Below are 6,000 nucleotides of genomic sequence, written 5' to 3'. Positions count from 1 at the left end.
CTTTTTTTTTATTTTGAAAACTGAAATTACCTAAGCGCCCAAATGTGTACATTTCTTTTTTTTAAAAATTAAATTTTTCCTCGGTTATTTTTTTCTTATGCCCCCACATTCCTGATTCTCAATTGCCCTTTTCATTTCCTTTTTTTATATCCCCCCTCTTTCATTTGTGCAAGTTTGTGAAACAGTTTAAATGGGTGGTTTTGAATTTTGTGGTTTTAGTTTAAAAAATGGATATATAATAAAATATTCTTTAAATCTTGTAATTATAAACTTGACATGTAGAATATTTAAATTGTCAACTTACTAAATATAAAGAGAAGCGCACATAACCAAAATAAGACAAATTTTGATAACAATTGAGAAATTAAGGGGAAAAATAAGAAGGAAAAAAAAATATGGAGACTCACTAAGGAGAATCGCGTATCCTTTGCAAAATATACAAACCATAAATACTAACTAAAGTGAGTAACCAAATTATGCACAGGCATAGTTTGCTAGTACACGTAGCCATGGAAGATGGGGACATACACATGTGCTGTTGGTCCTTTCCAAAACATAATTTAGGTAATTCAAAGTTGAGACCTAAATTTCATCACAATTGCAACAGCATGGCATCAAGTTTCAAAAAATTTAGAAATTCCCTCATTTGAGGTTTAGTAATTAAGTTCATAATACGAGGTATTCAAAAACATAGAGATTATGGTCTGTTTTTCCTCGTTCTGTGAGACTCTGACCAAAATAAATTACAAAACTTTGTAACCATTGTTGTCTTGCACAAATGAGATAGAACCCGCATTTTGCAAGTTTTATTTCACCATTTCTTTTTGGGTTGATTATTAGTAGAAGGATCGATTGTAATTATGTCTAAGAGGGTTTCATATTTTAACCAAGATAAGTAAAATAGAATAAGGGTTATTTGACAAACTAGAACATCAAAAGTGGTCGTCAAAACACCGTTTGGAGTGCAGCATTGAAGATAAATTAAGCTAAATATTAAATATCCGTCCACCCAATCACTTAAATTAAAAATAGTAAACGAATTTATGATATATGTATAATTCATGTATAGATAATTCATTATAGGGATAAGGCACCATTACCCCCGCAACTATGCAAGATTTGCTACGACACACCTTACCTTTCCCACACAGGCCTATTACCCCCCTAAACTTATTTAAAAAAAAAACGGAATAATTACCCCCTAAACGCGATGTGGCAAAGAGAGTGTGTTTCACTCTCTTTGAGAGGAGTGAAACATAAAAAAGGGGAAAACTTAATTTTTTTTTTCTTAAAAATCTGTATTTTCTTAAAAATTTGAAAATAAATCCGGAAAAACATTTTTCCGGATTTTATTTGAAAAATAAAAGTGTCCTAAGAAAATGAAATCAAGATTTTTTAAGACATTTTAAAAAAATAATCAAGTTTTCCATATTTTTAACAATTCCATTTTTCCATATTTAAAAAAAAAATCATTTTTCGATTTTTTTTTCTTTTTCAAAACGGTTTTAAAAAAAAAAACAAATTTTCATTTTTTTTTTTTAAAAAGGGTTTTAAAAATCCTTTTTTTAAAAAGAAAATTCGATTTTTAATCCATGTTTTAGTTTTTTTTTTTTTTTAAAATGGGTTTAAAAAATCAAATTTTCAAATTAAAAAAAAAGGCGGGTTTTAAAACTCATTTTTTTTAATGAAAATTCAGTTTTTTATTTTATTTAAAAAAAAATTGACACGTAAGTCAAAAAATTAAAAAAAAAAAAGAAGAAAACAAATAAATACACATGTGGCAAGGAGAGTGTATGTCACTCTCCCATATGAAAGTGGGCATCGGCGTTTAGGGGGGGATTATCGTTTAAATAAGTTTAGGGGTAATAGGACGCAGGAAAGGTAAGGTGTGTCGTAAACGGAATTCGGGTATAGTTTAGGGGGGTAACGGTGCCTTATCCCTTCATTATACCTGCAACTAAAATTTAAGATGTCTAAATTCAATATCTAGTAATTCAAGCTCGTTGTTTGTAATTTACGAGCAGAGTAGTGTGAATTTGGACTCGAAATTGAGGAACGCTAGCCTAAGTGGATCAAGAATGATTCCGAACTTTAGCCTCATCTGGTAAAACTTGCAGATCGAGAAACACTTTAGAAGGAGGACAATAAATTTAAACTCAATCATCTGAATGCATATGTTTCATGGTTCTGCCTTACATCGGTTGTCAGGCATTGAACCCTCTCTTGAGTCCATGAGGAACACTTTTTTTTTTTTGGGGGGAAAAGGGTTAGATTTGCCCCTATATTAATTTAGTACTAGTTCAAGCAGGCTCGTGCTAAGCGTGGGTCCAAATTCAAAATTTAAAAGTCTTCAATTCAGTTAGTATAATATAATTTGTATCCCATTTTCTATTGCATAATTAATTTACGACAGTAGCACGTTAATAATGCCTTGCGATAAGGTCTCAGAAGAATCAAAGTTTCTTATCACATAATTGGATAATCAAAAATGATATTTTTATGAAGAAGCAGGTTTGGAAGGGAATTAGCAAATAATAAGGGACATACACGTGATTCGATATTTTACAAACTAAAATGATTTACAACATGTAAATAATTATAACTCGGTGAAGATTATAAATTGAGAACATTTGACATTTTTATGAACTGTGAGCATATAATTTTTCAGCTATATATAGAATCAGATTTCCTTTGGTGTTCATTAATAGATTCACTAAGAATTTCATGTGGCAAGGACTTATGCTTGTTAAATGTGGTGACTTAAGCTTAGTTTTAGATGAAATTCATTAATATATAACCTCATATAATAATTACCAGAGTTCATGATATATAGTTTTATCCCTTCTCTTTTTCCTTTTCTTCATTTAATGTTCTTGTTTTTTTTTTCCCCCTTAAAATGATGTCAGTTTGTTAATTCTTAATAATATTTGATACGCTCTTGATTAATCTACTAAAAGTTATCATGATAAGTTGGTATTTTACCAACTTATCTCTTCTTTAATCAAATACCAACTTATCTCTTCTTTAATCTTAGATTTCGCTATATTTGACTGAGAAAATAGTGCATTAATGTCATTTACTTCCATTTTATATGTTTTATGTGATTTAAAAGTGATCGGGAAGAAACCAAGCGGAAATGAGGCAAAAAGGAGCTAAAATGAGAAAAATGACTAGAAATGCAAAGTATGGACAGATCTGCAAATCTGCAAATGTGGGGCTATTTTCGTCATTTTTGAGTGGAAAAGTTGTGGAGCTACAAGAAGAAAGGCTTGGAGAACATTATTTTCAGCTTTGGCCATTTTTACAAGACTTGGAAACTAGGGTACATCAACTACACCATTGGAGGAGAAGATTGGAGCACTTTAATGATAAATTTCTTAACCTTTTCTTTAATTCCTTGCTTTGTATTGTATATCTAAGTGTGTAGAATTTTATTCCATCACTTTAATCTTGTTTATGAAAATATTCATTTGCAAAGTTGGATGAAATCTCTTGTTATGCTTATGTATTGAATGATTTTTATTTCTATTGAAGTGGATCTTTGTTGTTTTAATTAATATTGTTCTTTAATATTTCTTAAGGGATTAGTTAACCCTAAGACCCGCCCATTTACTTCGATTTGAGCTCGAGAGAGGAAGATTGAGGTTGCGAAAGATTAATTAACAAGAATTTGGGGCTTTAAACCTCATCTAATAACTTGAGCTAGAGATAGTAAAATTACTTGAGATTATATTGAGTGTTCACATTTTCTACATTTTAAGGTTTGAGAAAGCTTAGTAATGGCATTTATCAATTTTGTCAGAGAGACTTTTGATGAGATTTTATAAATCATTATCTTTTAATATAAACTCGCTCTTAGTTGTAAAATCGTGAAATACATTGGATCGTTACTTGAGAGTAATTTCCCTTGTATCCATGCTTGTGGCCATTGATCATTTTACCCGATTTCTAGGTTAGTTTATATTTTCGCATTAGTTATAATTTTCTAAAAATCAAAATATTAAAAAAGCATTTGACTTAGCGTAGAAAGTGATAATTTCTTGTTTAAATCACCTTTATATTGTTTCCCGTGGATTCGACCCCGACTCATAGTTGGGTAAATTATAATGCGACAACCGTGTACACTTTCTCTTTGAGGAGTGGATTTGAACGTATCATATTGCACTAACATCAATTGCAGTACTAATCTCTGAATTAACTTTTTTTTTTTTTTTTGACATAAGTATGCAGTTGTAATAAGACACAAATCCACCACTTAGTTTTAGTACAACATGCCACACATGGTGTAGAAAGAGTCAATGATGTCAAATCCCGATCAAAAGACATTCTTTTACTATTCTTCTGCAGTTCTGCTGCAGGTTGAGTCGGTCCACCATCCACCAACATTCTGTTCAGAGTGTCGGGAAAGCATGCTCGATACTTGACTTTCCCATTAGAGAGAAATACCTCAGAAAGTTCAAGTTTCTCTGAAGTGAGACTAGTGCTATCCATTGTCTTACTAAGCACTTTAATTAAGAGCAAGTTTGATAGCCTCTTCCCTTGTGATATCATCCTTGTAATCCTGCTTAAGAATTGATTGAGCTCCAGGTTGTGTGCTCCAATTGCTGCGGCTTTCCAACCACCATAATTTCCACTAGGGTCACTCATGTAAAGTTGGAAGCCATAATTCTTATCCCAACCTGCAAAGAGAAATGAAACGCCAAAAGGGCGAAGTCCACCAAACTGCGTGTAACCTTGCTTGGTGTCACATAGTGGCATGGGTTCTTGATAAGCGAATGTGTAGCGCTGAGCCTGGACCCTGGCCGTGTTGATCAGTATGTTGGCATCAGACATAATTCCAGCTACAGCGCACACCACATGATCACTAGATGTTGAGGTCTGAAGCAGCTTGGATGTTACTTTCTTTTCACCTACCAGCACCACACCATCCTCGGACAAGATGCCTATAGCACTACCGGCATTTCCAATAGCCTCCATTGCGTACTCAACTTGATAGAGACGACCTTCTGGGGAGAAAATTGTTGTACGGCTATCATACCTTCGTGACATTTTTTTCCTTATCTGCAGTATACCTGTGATGTGAGATCTACGAGAAGTGCGCAATGAAAGTGAGTCGAGCTTTTTCCTGTTTATGTAGACAGACGAGTTAAGCTAAGCTAGTGTTTTTGCGCAAGTTTACGAAACGGGTCGGGTCGGGTCGGGTGTGTGATGAGGCCTGAAAGTAGGAATTGCACCTGATGGCCATTTCCACCTACTATTATTTAAGTTCGGTCATTGCTATCTGTATTAACATATTTTTAACATTGTTAACTATTAAGTTGAGATTTGTAAATTTCAAAATGTTAAGAAACTAATATATTATGATTTTATACAAAAATTTAGCTGATTGACTACGCCCTATATACAGTGCACATGGAGTATAAGCAACAGCTTACGATGTTCGTTATGATTTTATAAACTATAAATATTTAAATACACATGTATTAAATTTATAATACCACAAATCTGAAAAAAGTAAGTTAATTTTGTTAGATATGAGCTACATAGCTCATCAACTACAAACCAACTCAATTTTCCATATCATGCAAAATTATGTATACAAGGAAATTCGAACCTAGTACATATTTATTAGTTTTAATATTGATATTATTTTTTTATGTAAAAACATATTTGGCGCTTATTACCACGATCATCGCAAATGGAATAAAAATTAGGGAAAAGGACATTGTGTGTCCACTCAGCCAAACTAATCCCACATTTAATCACTGTTTGGGCTTAATCCCACTAGGTGTCCGTTCGGCCCAAAATAATGCCAAAAAATGGCTGGTCGGCCCAACAGCCCAGCGCTTAAAAAAAAAAAAAAGACTTTAGTCGCCACAAAAACGTCGCCACTAAAGGGCTGCTATAGTATATATACATATGTTGGAATTATATATACACTTTATATACAAGAATTATACGTTTTATATACATATGCTGGAATTAATCTTACATAAATTA

General features: G+C 32.6%; 1 pseudogene; it reads right to left on the bottom strand.

The window, feature by feature from the left end:
- Positions 1 to 4,217: 4,217 nt before the first annotated feature.
- Positions 4,218 to 5,222, bottom strand: LOC132069212 (proteasome subunit alpha type-4-like; annotated as a pseudogene).
- Between the last annotated feature and the right edge of the window lie 778 nt (positions 5,223 to 6,000).

The sequence above is a fragment of the Lycium ferocissimum genome, chromosome 9 (assembly GCF_029784015.1).
Source record: "Lycium ferocissimum isolate CSIRO_LF1 chromosome 9, AGI_CSIRO_Lferr_CH_V1, whole genome shotgun sequence".
NCBI lineage: Eukaryota > Viridiplantae > Streptophyta > Magnoliopsida > Solanales > Solanaceae > Lycium > Lycium ferocissimum.
The sequence above is the reverse complement of the archived record's forward strand: the minus strand, read 5'-3'. Positions and strand labels throughout refer to the sequence as shown.